Below are 23,391 nucleotides of genomic sequence, written 5' to 3' on the forward strand. Positions count from 1 at the left end.
AAACGTCAATACAATGCACTCCAAAACAAAGTGGAGCTATATTTAGGCAAAAAAAATGTTGAAAAATACATGCATTTTTGGAATAATGATGAAACAATCCAAAAACTGAATAAAAGAGAAAAGCAACTCCAAATCAGAGCATAGCCTTGGGAGCTCTACAGGAAAATATGTGAAAACAGCATACAAACCCCAGTCTTATGTATGTGGTTTCCATAGTGTCAATATATATGCAGCATTGGTCGGACTGCACTGAGAGTTGTTAAAGGTCATGGAAGTAGCAACGAAAGTCAGGCCTTTGGCAAGCAAGGGCCAGGTTTCCTTAACATTTTCTCAGTTCTAGAGAAGTGAGCAAGAGGTGGCAGTAATGTTCTTATCCTCTCTCTCTCTCTGTCTCTCTCTCTCTTTTCTCTAACTCTGGTTCTTTCCCTTCCTCCCTGCCTGGTGCATTAAAGCCTTATTTTATTTGAGTGCCAGGAAATAAAATTCAAACTTAAAGTGAAAAGCTACCAATGAAAGACATGACCTATTCCTTTAAATATGTATTTATTTTCATGTGCAATTGCACCGTAGTTAAAATGAGAGCCATTTTCTTTAAAACTGACTTGTTTGTAGGAGAAAAATAGTCATTCTCTTTAAATTTTCCTTCTCCTTTTCCAATCAAAATAGCTTCAAATAAATGAATAACACAGTAATACCTGCCAAAGCAACACAGAATCAGGATGACAGGAATAGCATATCACATATTTTTTTTTGATTGTGCTGCAGTTTTTCGAGCATAGATGAGGAGCTACTGAAATATTAGGTGGATTTGGGTGACAAATTACATCAGTTGAAAAAATAGCTACACTCAGTAGGATAAATTTTCTTGGTATTTTGGAGCTTTTATAGTAGCTGGGGATAGTTTTTTATTTTGTTTCTACAGGTAGAAAAATATGTAAATGAAACAGTGAGTTAATTCTACAAGCATTTATTGAATGATTACTATATGCTGGTACTCTGCTAAGTACCACTACAAGTTATTTGATACTCAACATCTCTTGAGTAACTTCCCCCAAAGTTTTACTGCTAATAAATAACAGAACATAGGCCTTTGTAGTTCTAAAGTCCATGTTTTTAACCCCTGCTCTATGTTACCTCTCAATTACATTTGTTGAAGGGCAAAGTTATGCATTATATGTCGCTATATCAGGGTGCCTCCTATTGCTGGGCTGCTGTTTCTGGGGACATCTCTCCCTGTGCACAAGGTGAAACCTCACCTGGACAAGGGAGGGTTCTTGACTCTGATGGAGAAAGAATTCATGAAGAGGTCAGGAGTGTAGGTAAGGAAGGAATTCATTAAAACAAGAGTAGCGGTGAATGGCAGCAGCCATGCAGGCAGCAGAGAGTAAGGAAGAGCAGAGGGAGGAAAGGGAAGTTCATTGAACTCCCGCTTCGCATAGTGCGGATCCCTTGCTGACTCCTGAAGCCAGGGTCATCTGGCATCCAGTGTGCGCTTGAATCTGCACAGCATGGGAACTAAGCCCCTACCACCCCAGGATCTGGGGGAGCCACAGAGCATTGGATGGAGTGAGATTATGTTCTGAAAACTCAAAGTAAAGGAAGGAAGTTTTGGGGCAGGTTACTAAAGAGCATGATCATACATCTGCAGTCCTGTCAGGGTCACCCAGGGAATGGGAACTTGCAAATCCAAATCAGAGATCTTAGTAGTCCCTTCCTACTTGTCTGAAGCAGAGCAGAAAGAGAGAAGACTTGTGCTTAAGTCTAGAAAATTAAATGAAATAGTGAAGTAACACAGACGCTTATCACTGGGAAAGGTGTCTCTTACTAATCTCCCAAGAGGCTTGGAAGAGTGTAGAAACAAAACACATAAATTGAGCAGCAAGAAGGCTTTATTTAAAGCAAAACACATGCAGAGAAAGGGGAGTATGGGCAGCCTCAGAGAGGAGGCATGCTTAAAGGATTAGGGTTTGTGTCTTTCAAGGATTTCAAGAATGGAGTAAAGGGCCAGGGTGAGTATAGGCTTGACATGTGGTCTCATGCTGTCTGTCTTTGGTGAGAGACATTGTGTCGCCATTCACAATCCGTCCTCTGGATATTCTGTAAGATAAACTTAACACAAGGAATTTATTGATCCTGTTCTTCTCCAAGATAATGGTTACTCTCAAAGCAATGGAAAAATATCATTTAGGACTGCTTGCCCTGCCTTAAAATAGGGCTGGTTACTGGCTAATTACCATAAAGTGTGTTAGGAATCTTACCCCAAACTCTTTGGTTTTTAAAATGGAATCTTAGCATTAAGATGGGGTCCCTCCTGTTTTTACTCTGCTATTCATATTTTAGCATTTTTCATCATAGGCAGGAAAACTTAATCATGATATTTGTCCCATGTCCCTGATCTACCTCACTCCCTCAAACCTGACTCCCAGCCCCTATGTCCTAGAAGAGTTCACATCTCATGAGTTCTCTTCTGTGAACCACTGAGACAGTCAGTAGGTCTCATTAGCTGACCTCAGTTTCCATGTACCTGCAGCCTACTCTTGCTGTTGTGAACACTGCTGCTATAGTTAACAGTGCTGCTTCTATGATAGTTACTATTAATAACAATAATAAGTGATAATACTGAGTATTTCCTGTATAGGAAGCTCTGCTTAGAACTTTATAAGCCTTATTTCATTTAATACTTTCAGTGATGGCTGAGGTATATGTTCTAGAATAGAACTCCCCAGGGGTTAGATCCTAGTCTCTTTATTCATTAGCTGTGTCACCATGGGCAAGTTATTTGACTTTCCTGACTCATGATTTCCTCATCTGTAAAATGGAAATAGTGGAAGTGAATATCTAAGAGAGTTGTTAGGAAAATTAAGTAATACAGTTTAGAGAAATAGCTAGTATACCTAATAAATATTGACCACAGTTTATTATTAATACAAATACTACTAATAATTTCATCCATCTGTAAAATTCCTGTCATGTTCATACAGACCACCTCTGAGGACTTTTGTCTTGGTTTTCCATATTTTGATTCCAGTTTCCTGCCTAGAACTGAAGCCTATTTCGAACTCAGTCCAACTGGCTGGATCTTTAGCACCCTTTGCTCTGTTCCTGGGAACCAGATTTTGTCTTCTACATTACTGACTTCTGGTTGGGATGCTACATATCACTCTCTTCCAGTGGAGCCTGGATGCTCTGTCACCTGGTTTTTAATGTCTCCATTGTTGCCATGTCCCAGGCAAATTAGACCTCCTTAGCTCTGCCTTTGATCAGGCTGCAGTTCAATATGCTCCTTTGTTAACTACAGTTTGAACTGCTAAGTGGTTTCCCTGTCTTGCTCAATCCTGCTTCTTGTCCTTCCTTGCTAGCTATCGTTGAAATCATAATACACCTTGAGGTCAAACTCATCTATGATACAGCATGTAATGTTGTAATTATAGTGGATTCAAAGATGACAATTCATAGTCCCGTCCTAAAAGAAATTATAATCTTTATAAAATAGAAAAAATATAAGATACAGCTATATACCCCCTTAGATCCCACTGGATTTGCCTGCTCTGCATTCCAGGCCATTAGCTACTCCTCAAGAGTTCCTGTGGTTACCTACTCACATGGTTCTGACCAGAGTCAACTAATTACCTGTCCTAATATGCTGGCCCTCCACTTTAGTTAGCTCTGCTTAGCCAGGTAACCAGCCTTAGGCTGGGATTGCTCCTCCTACACGAAGCTCAGTCACTTAATTCATGTCTTAGGTTCTGCTTTTTAGGGATGAGTGGACTCCAGAGCTCCAAAATTTCAGACCCTTAAGCCAAAGAATGAAAGGGAAAACATTAGGCTTAAAAAAAGAGAAGACATGGAACAAGGAGGGATCCTTTTGATCATTTCTTTTTTCTGCACAAATATCTCTCATCACAACTTCCCCTCCTCCACATACAGCCCCTCATATAACTAGAATTGTTTTGTCTTCAGGGTTAGCGTTTAACCCAACATTTCCCTTCCACCAATTCTGCTTTGCCTAGAAGATAAAAAAAACCATTTTAACTGTTGATAAATCCTTTCATTCCACAATTAGAGATAAGGAGCTTAAAAATACAAATATCTGAATCAGTTTTCTCTGTAAGTGTGATGTCACACTCTTTCCTGTTTTGATGGAAGAGGAGAATTGGAGGGTAAAAAGGCATTAGGCCCTTGGAAGGGGATAGAGCAGCCGGGAGGCAGGAAGGATGACCTTATTCAATCATACAATTTATTCACAGTTCACTGTTCATCTTCATCTGAGAAGAAGCAAAGAAAAGCTGAGCATAGCAGTCCTGTGGGGCCATACACAGGCAAATTATAATGGAAACTATGATCAGATAATAAGCTTAAACAGAGATCTAATCCATGATTGAATATTTATAAAAACTGACAGAATTCTATATGGACTGTCAACTGTATTAAACAAGAGAATTTTAATCAGATGCTGGATAGAACAGATCTGAATGAATATCATAGTGCAAAATTTGTTGTTTCAAGAACAATCCTTTATGGAAGAAAATCTAAATCTAATCTTGGAATAATAGTCCGTTTAGTTAAAGTCCTATTTGTATACTTTATCAGCCAAACGCAGATAGGATTTTGTTCATTGCATAAGGTGTAGTCCATAGATGTATGAAATATTAGTAAGGAAGATCATTAGGAACTGGCAACTTTGGAAGTAAAAAATTACAATCCTATGTAGTTCACAAGCATGGCTCTGAAAAATCAATTTATCTGTATTAAAACCTTGATTTTCCTCACTTTTTCCAGTGCTCTTGCATGCCTTTTATATTCCTAGTTACGTCAACATTTTGAACAAGGTCATCAACTTATCGATGTTATTGTCCAAACTTATGCATGTTGTACTATGTAATATCACAGTAATCCCTGTCCTAATTAATCTTTTCAATTACATCCTATTTCTCAAACATTTGAATATTTCTTTGGTTAACTTCACCTAACCTAATAGTCAGGAGAAAAACACATGCCTCCTGCATTCTATGAATGTTTTCTATGAAACAAGAGGAACCTATTTATGACTAAGAACTCCCCCATAGTCCCAAAAACTAATTAAAATGAAGTAGAGTTACAGTAGCAATAAGAGATTAATATTTAATTTAAAATAACTAGTTTTAAAATGCATTTTTGTATTTTACACAGTCCATTAGAAATCATTTTTATTCAAAAATTTGGTAATGCAAAATGTTAGTTTTTTTAGTGCTGCTACAAAAATTATCACAATTTAGTGGTTTAAGATAATGAAAAGTTTTTATCTTACAGTTCTACAGGCCAGAAGTCCAGTATGGGTCTCACCAGGCTAAAATTGAAGTGTCTGCAGGATAGCATTCCTTTCTGTTGGTTCTAGGGGAAAATACCCTTTCTTGCTCATTCAGGTTTTGACACAATTCAGTTCCATGTGACTGAAGGACTGAGGTTCCCATTTTCTTCCTGACTGTAAACTGAGGATCATTCCTGGCTTCTAGAAGTTACTATAGTCCTTGGTTTATGGCCCCCTTCCTCCATCTTAAAAGCCAGGGCTGATGGGTAGAGTCTGTGTTGCGTCTCTCTCTGACCACAGCTGGAAAAAGTTCTCTGCTGTTAAACACTCATGTGGTTAGATTGGATCCACCAGGGTTATCCAAAGTAATCTGGATGAATAATCTCCCAAACTCAAGTACCATAATCTTAATCACACTGAAAATTCCCTTTTGCTCTGTAAGGTGACGTATTTACAAGTACCAGAAATTAGGATATGGTCATCTTTGGGGGCAGGAGAGGCATTATTCTGCCTACCATACAAGCGGAAGCACATTAGGTGGGAGCTGCGGGGCCAGATAATGCTTCAGGAGCATTATTTTACATTGCACTTTTTTTTTTTTTACAGCAAAATCTCCTCGCAAACATTTCCCCTGTAGAAGATTTATAGCTCATTAAATGGCATTCTTACTGGTTTACAGAATGTAACTAAGCCATGACAAAAGCTTCCATCTTGAAAAGAATATTTTCTGTTGATCAATGGCATGGGCCATTGATTCTGGTCAATGGCATGGGCCAGTTCCAGGGCCTCAAGGTTACTTTTAGGTAGGCTCCAGTGAGGAACTGATATTTCTATCCCAGACATGGCTAGTGGTCATTTTTCACTTAGCTCTGGAGTTAAGTTCCTGGGCTACTGCAGTAACCTTCTCACCCATCTCCCTGTTTCCAGTCTCTCTCACCTGCAGCCCATCATCCATGTTATCAGGACAGTGGAGGTTGTCAACCTTTTATTTATCCTAACATACTCAAGGAGTCCAACGTACCTCCAATAGAAATATGCCTCATAATGGTACTTTCCTCTCAACACAAAGTTCTGTTAAGTTTATAAGAGAATCCCAAATGATTCTGAACCCCTAAAGGTGGACCAAATGATTCTGCAATCTGCCTTTTACCCACTTTTAGAGGACAGGTGATTATAATAATAAACCTTATTATTATTAGAACACTTACATGCTACTTACTATGTGCCAGACGTTGTCCTGGGTTCTTTATATATGTTAGTTTATTTAACCTGTGTAACAACCCTTGAGGTAAGTGCAATTATTAAACTCGTTTTGCAGATGAGAGAAATGAGGTTAAGTGACTTGCTCACAGTCATATGGCTAATAAGTGACAGAGCTGTGATTTGAACTCATATTCCACACTTTTAACTACTAAGCTGAGCTATACACCTACTGTTAAGAATCACAGCACTACAGTGATCTGTTTTGCCAAAGAATAAATATTATCACACCACTTTTAAAACTTTCAGTTTAAAATTTTAGCATAGTATTCAAAACTCTTTCTAATTTACCTCAACATTGACCCCAACTCTTTCATTCTAGTATCTCATCACGCTTGCTTTCATTCAATGAATATTCATTGAGGGCCTATTTTGAGCTAGGCCCTGTGCTAGGTAGAAAGACTGTAAAGACATTACTAATAAAGAGGAAAATAAAGAAATAATTATAATAAATAGGAGATGGAATTTATTAATGGAACCTTTATGTGTCAGACATTATTCTATTAAACAGATTTTACTTACCTCCTACTGAGCACTGTGGAGTAGGTAGCCCTCTCCTAATTTGATAGATGAAGAGACTGAGGTTCAGAGTGGTTAAGTATTTGAATGAATGAGGTACAGCTGAAATAGCGGTAACATAACGGGTTCAGATTCAGGCTTGTCTGTCTCCAAAGCACAGGATCTTTCAACTATACCAGTTGTTTTCAAAATTTCTCTCTTTCTTTCTTCTTTCTTCCTCTCTTTCACTCTCTCTCTTTCTCTCTTTCTTTCAAACTTATTATTGAAATGAAAATAAGCCAAGTAGATAAAAGTTGAGATGAAAATAAACCAAACAGATAAAAGCAGAACTGCTGGAATTAAACTGCTGTGAAGCCTACAGCCCTTCCTTTCTGTATCCCTGGATCTCGGGTGAATTGTGCCCTACAGGACTGTTATTATGGGGTATAGCAGAGAATGGGGTTTCCTTTGAGGTGATAAAAATGGGCCCTACAGAACTCAGTTGGAAAGCAATGCACTTTACAATGTTGTTTTTCTCTGGTTTGATTTTTGAACAATGCTCAAAGTGCAATAGAATATATAGGGTGTGCAACATACTTTGGGAGCTAAAAGAAAGGAGCCAGGACTAAATTTTAGAAAAGGAAGGGAACTTCTGTAGAAGAGGTTAGATGTGAGCTGAGCCCTAAATATGGGTAGGATTTTTCCAGGAGGAAAATGAGGTAAGGACTCTTAAGGCAGACACAGCCCCAGAAGTACCCTAAACATGCTAAACATTCATATACTGCATTGCCTTTAAAAACAAAAATGGAGCCTTCTTGTCCAGACAGGGTAGCTGGGTACCAAGAAAATAGCTTAGAAAACAGGAGACTAGAACTAATTATATTGGGCTAGCCACTTGAAGGCCTTGCTCTCTGTCTTTTCATCTACAGATTAAGAACATTTCACTAGTAACTGTTGAAGTCTCCTTCAAGCTGTACAAACATCATTCTGTAGTTCATGAACAATATCTTTTCCATTATAGACAAGTACATGGAGGAAAAACTATTACAAGCATCATGTTAAGAGCCTGTGCTCTGCTACTCACTTGCTATGTGATCCAGAACAAAGTTCTTGACTATACTTTGCTTCAGTTTCCTTACTTGACCACACAAAGTTGTTGAAGAGATTAGGTATATTAATGCATATTAAGTACATTTCCTGGCATATATCAAGGATTCAGTAAGTGTTGACTATAAATATGTGTTGTGTGTATGTATGTACATTGCACATATACATTCATGCACTTATATGGGGAGAACTTTCAAAAGATTCATAGAATACAGAACATGTAGACTTTGAAAATGTAATGAAACAATAAAGATTTGCACTCTTAACTAGAAACAACCACTATTTTTTTAGTCAAAAATTGATTTTTATTTATTACTTTGACTTCAGTTCAAAAAAGTAAAGAAATTACACTTTATAATCTGTCATTCTACTTATAACTTGGAGAGGCTTATTTTATTTATAATAATAATTTATTTTCTGGTTAGAAATAATCTCTCCAACTTCTATAACTCTGTACATAAATGACTTTTTGGTTTAATTCAATGAGGAAAATAAGAATAGCTGTTTTATCTAAAATACCTGTGTGCCAGGAATTTTTAGGCACTTTACTCAGATTGTCTCATGTATCCTCACAATAATTCTATGAAGAAGAAATCATTATTCCTGTTTTACAAATGAGGAAATGGAGGCAGAAAAGTAATGGCCCTGCCCAGGTCATCTAAGTGCAGAGCCAGAATTCCATCCCAAAAGTGCATTTCCAGCCATGCTTCTCTTCCCCCACTGCAATGCAGGACCCTTGACTGCTTTGTGAAGATTCCTTCAAACTGCCCTGCAATCAACACTTGGTCTTTTCTATCAATAGTTACTAAATATGCTAATGATTAAGTTATCTAGAACCTAAACTTCCATCAGTGGACCAATGGATAAACAAAAGGTGGACTATTATTTGGCAATAAACAAAATGAAGTACTAATACATGCTACAACTTGGCTGGACCTTGAACACATATTGTACGATTTGTATGAAAGTCCAGAAGATGAAAAGCTATAAAGTCGGAAATGGCTTCTTAAAGCTGAAGGTAGAGATAGAGGGATATAGTAAGATAGTAGCTAAAGAGTATGCAGTTTTCTTTGGTGATAAAAATGGTCTAAATTGGCAGTGGTAATGATTGCACATATCTGTGGATATGCTAAAAAACATTGATTTGTATTGTTCAAGTGGGTGAATTTTATGATACACAAATTAGATTAAAATTTTTAAAGTTTTAAAACTTTTAAAAAATTCTCATTCCCAGCTCCTCCCTCACCCCATGTCTATTTCAACCCCGTCTCTAAGATTCTAATTCTATAAACTTAAGTTGATTCTCTGTATTTTGTCAAAGATGCCTTGAGTGATTCTAGTGATAATCTATGCTTGATATATCACTGCTTTGACAAGTGTTCACCAGCCAAGAACTAACACAGAAAAAACTAGGCCAAACTTGTTTTAATCCAGAATTTCAGGGTAAGCCTGATTCTTTAAAACCAACATGATTTTCAGGGTGGCTAGTTGAATACCAAGTAGCTCAGAGTAGGCCAAAGTCACTGGATACCAAGTACCACAAACTTTGCTTGGCCACTTTTTGTCTAGAATACAGTAACATTCAATGGAATATTGAGATTCCTGTACCACACGTTTTTTACTTCTTACATAATTTTGATGATCCTCTTTTCTGCATTATAAGTAAGTTCCAAAAGTTCTTCCTCAGTTGATTTTATTTTATTTTTTAAAAACGTAGCAAATTAATCCCAGTAGAAGGAAGTATAATAAGAAAGAAGTAAAGGACAAAAGCTCAGTGTCTGGAATTTTATATTTAAATGATAGGTTAGGTAAATGACTAGAAAATACATTTAAGGAATTGACTCTAATATGGAAGGGGATAAAATAAATGAGTTTCTAATGTTTAACCATATTCCATGGCTATAAATGGTTATTCAGGTGCATTTCTGGGGGTTTTTCCATTCAAATTGGGCCCATGAAAAGGCTACATTTTATTATCCTAAAATTACAAATGCATTTCAGTTTCTTCAGAATACGATATGCTTTTGCTGAATAAACAGCATTAACCTCTTAATAAAGGTCCATTGCTAAAATTTGATCCCTCTGGCAAATTAAATACAATTATGCAAACTACTGGGATTTAGGCATAATCTAGTTAATGCAGTACATATGAAGCACATAATAATTTCCTGGTTGAATACTAGATGATCCTATTTCATGTTTGAATATGTTTTAGAAAACCATTGTGTTATGTAAGCAAGACTTTGTTATCTTAGTATTCTCTTTGCCCAGCTCCATAATGGACATGTGTAGAAAAATAAAGCTAAAATTGGAATTTTCAAGTAATGGGCATATCTCTTCAAAATTTTGTAATTACCAAGCAGGATATCCCATGAAACTAGGAGAATAATTTAATTGGAGATTATTGCTTTTCTCTAATAAAGTGTTCACAAAACACTACTGTAATTTTTTCTATTTATGTAGCAATAATCAGTATTAAACATAGAGATAATTCTATTTAAGCATAAATATTTAGAAGTTTAAAATTGATCTAGATTAAGTGCATATGAATAGGTTCCAACTGCAAACTTTCTGAATGATATAATTGTGAGATTGAGTTTTCACCCTTTCTGAAATATGTGAATCCATTAGCATAAATCAGTACTACATGTGTGCACTGAGCAGAAATCAGGAAAGATTTTTTTTTAGTGCCCCTTACCAAGGAAACTAAAGAAATCATCCACCTCATACAGAGAAAACAGAAGCTTTTTCTTTTTCTTTCTTCCTACAAAAGTGAATTTCATATGTAAGAGAAGTCTGGACTTAGTAGCATTGAGTATTAGTCTTTTATATAAAAGAAATGTACAGGGTATACCAAGGCCTCTGGTGTGGAAGTGTCATTTCCAAGTATGTGAACACAGTCTTCACTATTTGTTCCTTAGTTTCTCGGGGAGACTGCCAACCAGCATGCCAGCTCTCAAGCTGTATTGTGCAAAGATTTCCAACCCACAAAGATCTGGACTTTTTTTCCATAGGTAATGTCAGTGTCATAAAGGCCTCTAAACAGCTGTTAGGGGGTAACAACTTTTAGAAAGCAGTGGCCTGTGTTAGGTCTTTGTTCTGTTTTAGCAGAGAAATGCTCAGTTAGGTAGATAAAGAGGAAAAAAAGTTTTGGTAAGAATTTTAATATTATCTTTCTGAAACTGCTTTTAAACCTGCAATGAAACAATTTCCTGAGAAATGAAGCAGTATAAGCATTATTTGTGTTGTGAGTATATGTAAAGGTGCTAATAAATAAACACATTTCTAAGTGATGCTACCAGCTATTTTCCTTGTGCCAGAAATTTCCCCACCATGGGCTTCAGACCCTTAGGAGCGGAGGATGGCACAGGGTCATAGCAAAGAAGCAGGAGTGGAGCGGGGTGGACAGTAATCCATCTGTACATGTAGATTTACTTAATAAGGTAATATTAAAAATGCAACCACTGTAATGTAGTAGGAGAAGGCCCTCAAACATTTGATGTTGAACACAAAAACAAATCATCCCCTATCTTGGATTTGCTTCAGAATAATCTGGGTGGCATGAGTACAGGGGCAGAGATAAAATAAGATTGGTTATGAGTTGAAAATTGTTAAAGCTGGATGATGAATACCTGGAGATTTTATATAGTCTTTTCTTTACCTTTGTGTTTTTTTGAAATTCTCCCTTATAATAAACTTAAAAACTATTACACTCAAAAATGTTGGAAGCCACTGGTTTATATTAAATTGTCAAGTATTTTGCTTACAAGTTCTTCCATTTGGTACTCAAGCACTCAAACTGTTAAAAGCAAGGATTCAAGTTGATTACTAAGGACTACGTAAGAAATACATTGCCAATCACTTATTTAACTGAGTGTACCCAGATCTCCTGTCTTTACACTTAACCTAATCTTTATCCCACACCAAGAATTGAAAATGGAAAACAGCATTCATACACGTATGATGGGTTATAGGAATGTACTGATTGAGAGAAACCTAAAAATTAAAATGGCATTTCTCTCTGTTACCTGTTAAGCCCTTTTTTGTCCCTCCCTCCCTCCCTTTCCTTTCCCTCTCTGTTTTTCTCTAATGCAGCTGTATTTACCCTAAGTTTGAAGATAATGACCTATTTCAAAATTTAAGTGGCAAACAAATTAGAATGCATCCTTCTGGTATGTTTCTCGCAACCCACCCATCTTAGGCAGCTGCTCTCCTTTTCTTTAGCCCGGCAAGCTATTCAGAACATTTCCTTCTTTTCATTCTGATGCTGGGTGATTGCTTGGTGCTGATACGGCTTTGGCTTTTCCCATAATTTAGCTTAGTGTGTTTTACACTAGGGAGTTTCAGTATTTTTGTAACAGAACTCCATGTACCAGCAAAGCTGTTTTAAATACTTTTCCCCCTGAATTTTTATTAATATTCAGTACCATCTTAACCTTGATGGTTTATTGTCAATTTGCCCCAAAGATAAATTAAAACATGCAGAGAGATTGTCATTTCCTGTTTAATGTGTTGTTCCTGTGTACAGTATCAGTCTTTTTTATCAGGTATATACTGCTCCATGGAAGTAAGTCACTTCCTGATTAGTCATTAGGAGCAACTGCTGGAAAGCTGATAAAATAAACCCACATGTCAGCCAGGTGAGTTATGTTGGGGGTCAAGGATTACATATTGTGTGAATGTATGTTTCTTTGTTCTATAAGAAAAGTAGCAGTTATCATAGTATGACATCACTACAAGTCACACAAAATAACATATTTACATCAACTTCCCACATAATTTCTTGCCTGATGTGCATGATGAGCGGCCCAGTACGTTTTAAGATGTAGTTATAGAAGTCATAGGATCAGGCAGCCAACTATAGAAGATGTTGGCTGCAATATGAATATTTCAGTGGGTTGTTTGCTTTAGTAATGAATTGCTATGACTTTGAATTCTGAAAATATGATCTGCCTTCCACAGTAGATTTTAGAAATATCTGTATTTCTTATACAAATATGAAACAGTGATGTGTTCCTGTAGCATAGTGGTCTTTAAGCTTTCCTGTTTACATACAGCCTAACAGAATTTGGAAAAACGTATGTGTCCCTCTTGCACATTGTTACAGCTGAAACTTTTAATTGTAAGTGCCAATAGCTACAGAGAATGCAGCTTCCCTTATGTTGTAAATATCCTACTTAAAAATTAAGTGATTCTATCATTTCTCAATCATAATTAATATACTCTAAATGCCATAGCAATATAATACCCCCACCATCCATTTAAAAAGTAAATCATTAAACTTTTTGTTACAGATTATTTACATCATTTTTCCTGAACATATGTTTCCACTCTACCCATGGATTTTATTTAATGTAGTATATATTTATGCTTGAACATCTTTTATTAATGACCCTATCATGTTTCACTTTACCAAAAATATTTATGTAAATTGAAACTTAAAATTTTTTAAATTTTCTGTAATCATATGGCCGAACTTCTGGAATGAGTCACCATTATAATTACTATTAACATGTGATTGATCAAAAGAAGTTATATTATTTGACTTGAAAGTAAATATAATTTCATTAGAAATACATCTCCATGAGATAGATGAATGTAAGATGAATTATGCCTAAATTCTTTTTTTAATTCTACTTTTTTTTCTTTTGTTCTGGGGCTTTTGTTTTACAGCTAATTTATATATCTATTGATGAATTATTGTTTATTGGTGGAATTAGGCTCAAAATCAATAAAATCTCTAGTTTTTATAGATTCATATTCTAAGAAACCTTATTCACATGCACAAGTAGATAGCTCTGGAAGGAGGGTTTTATGGGTTTTTTAATGAAAATTTACTTAAACTCTTTTCATTATTTCTGGTTCATATGCTCCATATCACTCTGTAATTTTTCATTGAAAAATAACTTGGACATTTATCAGTGAACAGTTTATTGAGGTTTCATACTAGGACCACTACTTCCCACTGTCTTTCCTTTAGGACCTCTCGAGTGAGAAATTGAGACCTCAAAATGTTCACCAAGACCTCCCAGACCCATCGTCTCTCAGTCTGAGTGTAGCTCTGCCACTTCTCTGACGAGCCAGTCAGAGGTGGTCAGCTAGCACTGCACCCAAGGAATGTCTTCTTCACTGGAGAAGCAACCTTGCATCTAGAGAGAGCCACGGTGGCTTCTAGATAACTCAGCGAGTGGAAGTCAATGCCCAGATGCTGTCTGTAGCACAGTCACATTCTTCTGTCCTCTCTTTACCAGTGAAGTGTGGGTACTATTATTGTCTACCTCGCAGGATTGAATCAAGGCTCAGTTAAGATGATGCATATGAAGCTTCTTGGGAAACTTAAAGATGCTGGACAAATATTAGTTGCTGCATGTTGAATATTTGAACATCACCTGTCTCAGCCTTCATGGTCTCTTAATCAGAGAAGTTGGGTCTGCTTACACAGCTTGATGCAAAAAACACACAAAAATGAGGCCAACCCATTTGGACCTTCTGGGCATCTTGTTCTCTGACCACTTGGTTTCCCAGCAAGGATCTCATTAACCACTTTTGACCTCTCCTTGGCTTCAATGAGCATTTGGATACTGAGAGGTGCTTCTCTTAGCAGTCTGTCCCTGAAATGACTTTCAGTGCTTTTCCTCTCATTCTACAGCATTATGTAGTGTTGGGCCAGAGGCATGCCTCTCTTCTTCCTTGGTCTTTTGCAGGCTGGATATATCCCAATCTCTCACAAGAGAAGGCAGATTGGAAAATATGTACACATTCAGAGACACAATGAAGAAGAGAATTTAAGTAAATAACCTGTTCAGTAAATTCACCAGATAAAATTAAGACTTTAAAGAACAAAGCTTAAGCAAAAGTGACTAAAGAGGTTTAACAGTTATATGCAATTTTATTTGGGTATTAATGGTTTGTTTTTATTTAAATAAAAATATCACTTAATATTTCCATGGTGAAAAATTAGATGAAGCATCAAATAGGTCTTAACTGAGCCTTTATTGTATCTTTTTCTTTCTTATTTCAAAACTCATTTTGATTTACTGGCCAGAATTTTGCCTCAGATTGATGCTATGCAACATCTGTTGCAGCAAATTCAGTTGTGTGATATTGAGTAGGAAATTCCTTTCCAGACTCCAAGATCCAGTTTGCACCTTAAAGATAGGATTTGATGACATTTACTACTGGACATCTTGATGCAAAAGTTGGGAAAATGTTACTGAGTCAGTTGACATTTATTGTGTACCCACCAAGACTGGGACCTTGTAGTATTTATCATGTATGAGGTACTGTATGGATCTGAAACAGTCCTCAAAAGTGAGACTTACTCACTATAGAAAAGTACACTTATCCATCAATGGAAGCAGCCCATAACTTTTATCCGTTCACTACTCCAGGTGTAGTCAATCTTTTAAACTTTACTTGTACTTGGATCAGAGGGAGTGGTGACTTTATCCAATTATTGATAAAGAAATGAGTTAGGAAATAGGAAATAATAGGATAGGAGACTAGATGTAATTACATATAGGTAGCTGCAAATTAACTAATGCACTGTTAAGAATCTTATGGATGCTCAGTTAGTATTTGTAAATAAGGTCATTCAAACATCCTTGCTTTCCCTAATTCTCTTTGCAAACATACATCTTGTTTTCTTTTTTTTTTTTTAGCTTGTCTGGGCTCTGAAATTCATCTCATAATATTTTCTCTGCACCAAAACAAATATATTTTGAGATTTTTTGACACTGAGACTTGTAAGCTCCTCCCCTTTTTTATTTACATTTACAGTCCCTCAATAAGTTAACTTTCTCAAAAATTTATGGCTATTCTTCTCTTTTAAAAATATTTTGTATTGTGGTAAAATACACATCACATTGAATTGACCATTTTAAGCGTGCAATTCAGTGGCATTAAGTACATTCACAATGTTGTGTTGCTTTTTTTCTAGCTGAAAAGGATTCCTAATGTGCCTGTGACAGAAGTGAAGTATTAGCTAAGAAACAGTTATAGTCAGCTGAAAGGACATCTCATAATCACAGAATTCTTATGAGGGAACACAAATATATACAACATTTGAATTGAGTAGATCCCGAACACCATCCTAAAGAGTCAGGAAAGCCCCGTAACAGTTGTGTTAATGTGCGTCATGAGATCTTTATTGAAACAGGATTGTCTTATGTCAGGCCAACAAATGCATGGCACTGATGCATAATTAATGAACTGGGAAATGGATGAATGAGACTTCTCTCTTAATTAATGTTTCTCTAATACTTGGCGTGAAAGTAAAGCTGCATTCATTAGTAGAGAGGTTGTTGTGTGTCTGATTGTGTGTGGGTGTTGTGTATCTGTAGGCATAGTTTGACATATTTCATTTATAGCATTTTTCTTTCTCTGCTCTTACCCTTCTTCTTCTTTCCACCCCTCCATCCCTCCTTTTGTTCTCAAGACTGCCATTATGTTTTTGTATGTGGATGAGGGAGAAGGAGTGACAGATTGAATGATTCCATTTTTAGATGGATGTCTGAGCATACATGAATTAATCAATATTTCATAACCTAGATGGTGAAAGCCCCTCCTTTTCTTAGAGCAAAGAGGACATTGTGCTCTATGTGTGCAGCTTAACTACGATTAATGTGAATTTAATCATGCAGGCAAAGCCCCTTTCTTGAGTTGGTAACATGCTCTAGCGTGCATTATCAACAATTATACGTCAACTCTTAATCATCTTGGGAAGCAGGAGAGGTAAATCCCCCTGCTGAGCCAAAGCACCTCATGTAAGGATTACTGGCCAGCATTAGGAACTGAACTTAAAATCTTATTTCTTTCTTTTCCCTCAAACTTATTCTACTATTGTTAATTAAGTTAAATATTCCCCCAGAAAGTAATTGAATAGGTGTGTGTGCTTACATATGTGGTGGGAAGGAGGTAAAGATAAAGGAAGGAACATTGACAGCTAAGAGGAAGAATATTTTCACATTCACATTTTAGGGCTACAAAAATGCATAACTCAGTTGTCTAAGTCTTGAATTTGTATATCTTTGCAGATATAAGTTCTTCTATGTGGTACAGTTCTGATCGTGTTAATTCTGGGAATGAATTAGCCACTGTTGAAAGATTTACTTCTTACTTGGCTAAATATTTCTTCGACAGATATTTATGAAATCTCTTATGTACCAAGTAATGAGTGCTATAGAGATAATTAAGGCTACATTTTTGCCATTGATGAGCTCCCTGACAAGTGGGAGGATTTGACACATAAACAGGTATTTTAAAATGTATGAGCAAGCATTTCAGTTTGCTACAGCTTTCATTCAAGTTAGAGAGTGATGAAAGGTAAGGCTGGAGAGTCAGGAAAGGTCATGGCATGGAATGCCTTGGGCTCTGTGTTGTACTAGTGAGGATAAAGAACTCCTGTCACCAACACTGGTTTGAAATGCTAGAAGTGGTGTTCTCACTTCCAGAACAGTTAGCACAAGCTTTCCATCCTCTGGCTCTACTGGCACATTGAGGCTTCTGCTGGCATCTTCTGCATCTGCCTATAGACTGGAAAAGAGATGGGCGGAGTTAAGCCTGAGCCAACCCTTGGCGGGGCCCACTTTACTTCTCCTCATGGTGATCATATGCTCCAATTTATGCCTGAATTCCCAGGGCAACAAATAATAGTTGTCTTCTTTTATTCCTAGCAGTGTCTTGGTTTGGATCATCTGATCACCCTAATTTCTCCTATATTCCACGGGCCAGAATTCAATCACATGGTCACTCCTAACTTCCAGGGAGGCTAGAGAGTCTATGTGATCAGGAGGGAAAGGCAATAGGTTTTGGTGAAGGTAAGGTACTCCCTGCTACACATGTTAAGGAACATAAACTTTGTCTTCCATCTTCATTGCTTTTTAAGTATTCCTACCTAAATACTGATATTTCTTTGAAGCTTTCTAGTTTATCTTAAAAATTTATTTGAATTCTGCATCCTGCTATATATTGCATTTGTGCTTTTCTTAAAATAAAAAAAATGTACTTTCTTTCTTCAAAAATATTCACAAATAAATAATGCCCCAGGAATATTTGCCATGTTAGCTGTTATTTTGTGGGCTTCTAATAGAGGCATACAAATACCCAACTTGGGACACATACCACTGAACAGTCTAAGGCAGAAGAATGACCTGCCTAGATTTTCATTTTAAAAAGAATGCTGACAGCTGTGTGGAGTGATTCCAGGAGACAGCAAGTTGGGAAAAGAATTCAGATTGTTATAGTAATCTGGGTAAAAGGATCTAATTGAGGTTACTGCTAATAAGAATGTTAGGAGATTAAATCAGCAAGGCTAAACCAAAAAATAAATTGTTGATAAATTTGACTATGTAAAAATTAACTGCTTCAGCAAAAACATCATAAAAGTAAGTTTGAAAAGCAAAGGATAAACTGAAAAAAATGTGTGACATATGAATATGAAAGATAGGAGGGTCACCATCCCTAATATACAAACAGGTCTTATGACTTGAAAAAGAAATACACATTCTAATAGAAAAATGGACCCAGCAACTTGTCAAGGAATACAAAATGCTAAACCTACAAAATGGTACAAAATGCTAAATGCTACAAAATGCTAAAACCCTACCAAAGATAAAAAAAGTGGAAATAAAAAAGACAATAGTTAATTTTCATTGTCAGATTAATAGAAGCTCTTTTGACAGCACATATATAAGTACAAAACATTAGTATCAGCACTGTAATTATAATCAAAATTGAATCAAACAATTTCTTCAATGGAAGTTTCATTAAACCATGACACATCCCCTCAATGGAATATTATGCAGCCATTAAAAATGATTGCATATGTCTCTATTGAATAGAAAAAAACCCAAGACCTATTATTAAGTGAAAACATAAGATTACCAAATTCTTTGTATGCCTTGCCTCACTAACTGTGAAATTGTCTGTATGTCTGTACAGTAATGTGCATGTATATATATAGAAGTATATATAAGACTTTTCAACAAAATGTTAAAACAGTGCTTATTTCTAGACAGTAGGTTGGAGATTATTTTTATTTTTCCCATTATCTTTCTACATTTTTTGAATTTAAACATGGACATGTATTACTTACAATTTTTAAGCAAATAAAACTTTATTATTTGGGGGAAAAGGAAGACAGCACATGTTTGTATCCCTCAGAGTAAAAAATGAGGAGGACTTGATGACTGTTTGTATGCAGAGTGAAAGAGAAGGTTTGATCAAGGATGACTTCCAGCTTTCTCATCCCTGTAATTCTCTGGCACCGGCTGAAAAGTAGCTCTCCTCCCAATTGCCTACCCTTCCTTCCCATTGTCATTCCTTCTGCTTGTAACTTCTCATCTCAAATTCTGCCCTCCTAACTCTGCATGCTGGTCCCATTGTTACATATTCTGCTTTATTTCGGAATGTTCTCTCCACCTATTTTCCTTAACTGCATGGCAGAAGATTAGAGATGAGAGCTGTCATTGGAAATGACTGGCCCAAATATTCTCAAACTGACACAGGTTGCTTGGACACCAGCGTGTGCTAAGGGTCCCAATCTGTCGTCAAAGAAAATGAATGCATTAACTGCCAAGTTTAGGAGCACCTGGCTGTCTCTGTCTCATGGTATTTAAAGTAGTAGTAAGGCCCTGGATAGGGTAAGGATTCCCAGGGGGTTGCAAAGATGGGCCAGGGGGTGGCAGGGAAGCACTCATTCTCACCTGAATTGACTGTCCAGAGCAGGAGGTCGAGTAGAAGCAATGGCCAGACCTGGGTAACAATTTAAGAGAAATTGCCTACTCATTCTTTTTCTGTATTGCAGTTTTACCTTGAAAACATTTTTTTTAAAAGCCAGGTTATGCAGACACCCCTAAATGCTATCTGTAAATGTTAAACATAAGAGTTCTTTACTGGTCACAAAACATCAAAGATTGAAGTCAGAGATGTGTCAGCTTCTTGAATCTTACTCTCTTTGCCATTTGAGTCTGACTCATCCTAGCCTTCAAGGGCCCAGGGCATTTCTTAGTATGCAGGAACTCATGCCAAACTATTGTTTCACACTGTTATTGTCTAAAAGACAAAGTGTACTAGAAATGTGAAACAGGAAATGTCCATCTGGACTTATTACGGTAGAAGAAATTTTCCAGAGTTCATATGCTGATGTAATTATTTTCAGAAATTTTTAAACAAAGTATTTAGCGGTTAAATCTTTGGAACAATGGTCTTTGCTGTCATGGGTATAACATATAGCTTATCTCTCTTTTAGAGGATAGAACACTGGTAATTGCCACAAAAGGTTTTATAATTATTTTAAAATAAAGTTTTAAGTAGTTTTAGTTTGTATGTGAAGCATATACATGTGAATGTCTTAATTACAATTTTCCTTGACAGTCCTTAATTTACACAGAAAATATTTTCTTTATCTTCAAAGTTTATGATGTATACTCTATTCCCTTCTGTTCCAGTCCTGTGCTTTGTACAATTTCCTGTAAACAGCAATAGGCAGCTTCAAAATTTGCTGGCTGGTTTGTTCAGTGTTTCTGCTGCAGTTACAGTGGACATTTCTCAGTATAACTAATCTCTTTTTTTAGATTTTGGTCCTGTTCTCATCAGCACCAGTCCAGTGCTTTGAAATGAATTGACTGCTATACTCTTTGAAGGGATGGGGATTAAAGCTTAAACTGGGTCTAGGGATGTGGTGAGGGGGAAAAAGCCCTCACAAATCTGGTACTTTTTTCTCCTGGGAAGTGAAAAGCAATGAGCTGTACTCTATAAAAGAAAGGAAACAGTAATTATGAGCTTTTCCCTTTGCACTGTACACTCTTTGGTTTAGAGCTATGCAGAAGCCAACCGGTTATTTAGTTTTCTAGCATATTTAATTAAGTGCAAGATTTGATATACATGTAAGCATCAAGAAGTAGAGGTCTTAATTCAGGTATGACCATGTCTTTTTTTCCCTCTTTCATTTATTGTAAGTAGTTTCATATTTGTGTTTTATATTTGTTTGAATCCAGGCTCTTTTTTCATCCTGTATCATATATCTGACAAACTCCATTTCATCCCATTTTTCAGTTCTTCTTTTTTTCCAGACTATTTTACACAACCCCAGAAGTCCTTTTCTCCAGTGACAATGCTATCACCAACAGCATTATTTCTAATGTCAATTTGAACTTCTTTATTTTAGCACAATCTGTGTGGGTGAATTCTTAAGGGTAGCTATAGAGAATGAATGAACGACTCATGGTCAGCCAAGCTCTGCCTATGTCTTTCCATGACCAAAAACAATTAGACAAAAAGGAAAAAAAATTAAATTAGCTATTGTTTTGTCTGCCTGTTCCCAAATTATCTATATGAATATTTTGGGAAATTTTCTTAAGTTTAATTCACTGTGTGTGTACATTTTATGTACATTGATGGTTGAGTTTTCATATGTAGCTGTATAGCAAAACATTTTTGGTGAGAAACAGTTTCATTTTCTTATTAAAAAAAGCCATTTCAGGAATGAGGTCAATGGGCATCTTGCGGGGACATTGGAGTAGAGGAAGTCCTATGTCAGAGGGCTCTGTGCACATTTTCCTGAAATACCTCAGCTATGTGTAAATGTAATCTGTTATTTTAACTAATCAGAATAGTCATGTTTTTCTCTCTCTTACATTAAATTATAAAATTGATAACTTACAAACATAGCCAATCTTTATATTTCAAGGATTCCTCTCCCTTTCCCCTAGTTGCTAGCAGATTACATTTCATCCTTTCCAGAGACCTCAGAAGCTACCAGATTATCGTTAAAAAATAAACATGTTTGAAGACTACAGACTATTACCCAGAGGGGAGGTCCTGAGTCATCCAAAGTTTCTCCAGCTGGCAAAGAAGTATGAAAAAACTCCTGCTCAGATTTGCACCTGCTGGAGCATCCGAGCAAGCCAGGGAAACATCCATGACACCTAAAGAAGAGATGAAATGGTAGGTATAATACAATGTATTTCTGTGCCTCAGGTTCAAGCTTCATATTCAAAATACCAGAAAACTTGATTTTTCTTCTCCTCTCCCAGCTTGTGTATTTCAGGTTGGTATTGAAATGTTCCCAGGATTCATAAAATATTTAAGGACTACATAAAAAAGAAAGACTTAGAAATCAAAGGCAAGTCACCTAACAATTTCTTTTACGTGTATACAGGAAAGCGGGTTCCATCAAGACCCACTGTTAAATTAATCAGCACTAGTCTCTCACTGTTGTAATTTCCCACTAAATGCAGTGAGTGGAAGAACACTAAACAGTGAACATTCAGGGATTTTGTTTGGGCAAATACTCATCCTACAGTTCTGGTCTCTAACAAAGTCAGGATATTGCCTTGGGAAATTGTGAAGTGAATTTTTAAAGATGAATGTGAAACTTACATATTTAAATATTTATGAATTGCTTGAATATTTTTAGAGAAAAAATTAATGCTATTTATTTTTCAGAATGGGGTCATTGCCAGAATCCACAAAATGTAAAAGAGTAAAGGAAAATTTTCAGGTAAGAACCAATTATTTTTATTCCAGAGATACAGGTAATAATTGTGAATCAATATATTTGTAAAATATATATGGAAGGATATGTAAGAAACTAGAAACTCTGGTTATCTTTGAGGAAAAGAATTGAGGGCCTCACAGTCAGTTTGCACTATTGTAATATTTTATTTTATTTTATACTATAATAATATCTTTCCTTGCACTAGCATGGCTTTTTTAGAAGAATGAGAAATGTTTTACAAATGCAAGTGTTTTCACAGCACATTTTTATTTCCACAAAACTGAAAGTAAGTGCCTGGTCAGTAGCTTCTATGCTGTAGCCATGATATCCGTTGGTTTTGTTTATCTGGTGACACTAGCTCATGCTTATAAACTCTTCAGAACTCTCAAAAGGATTCCACATACATGACCTAATTTGTAAGATTACTTTATTTATAATTATTTATTATTACTTAACTCTTCCAGCTTTCTTGTTCTAATACGTGATTATAATATTGAACTGCAGTGTTTTTTTACCCACCTACCAAACACAAAAAATATGAAGCCTGCTGAGGTAATTTTCTGCAAGAGTTCCTAATGAAGATCTATTTGATACTTAAATACTTTCTTCCTTAGGTATTGAGCCACACTGTAACAGAATGATAAAACTCAGGCTTTCAGAACAGAAACAATTGTGATACTCAGGTGTTCATCCTGATAGCTATATGGAGTTCCATCACAGTTCTATTTGATGTTACTTT

At 36.3% G+C, this 23,391-nt stretch overlaps 1 long non-coding RNA gene across 1 annotated transcript in view; it reads left to right on the forward strand.

The window, feature by feature from the left end:
• Window positions 1–22,280, forward strand: part of LOC118911591 (uncharacterized) — a 149,540-nt gene extending 127,260 nt beyond the window's left edge. Inside the window, exons 3-4 of the long non-coding RNA XR_005024502.2 lie at window positions 21,896–22,099; window positions 22,189–22,280. This is a non-coding gene — a long non-coding RNA (uncharacterized LOC118911591). The remainder of the gene's footprint in view (window positions 1–21,895; window positions 22,100–22,188) is intronic.
• The last annotated feature ends 1,111 nt before the right edge of the window (window positions 22,281–23,391 follow it).

Source organism: Manis pentadactyla, chromosome 4 (genome assembly GCF_030020395.1).
Source record: "Manis pentadactyla isolate mManPen7 chromosome 4, mManPen7.hap1, whole genome shotgun sequence".
NCBI classification, from domain to species: Eukaryota; Metazoa; Chordata; class Mammalia; order Pholidota; family Manidae; genus Manis; species Manis pentadactyla.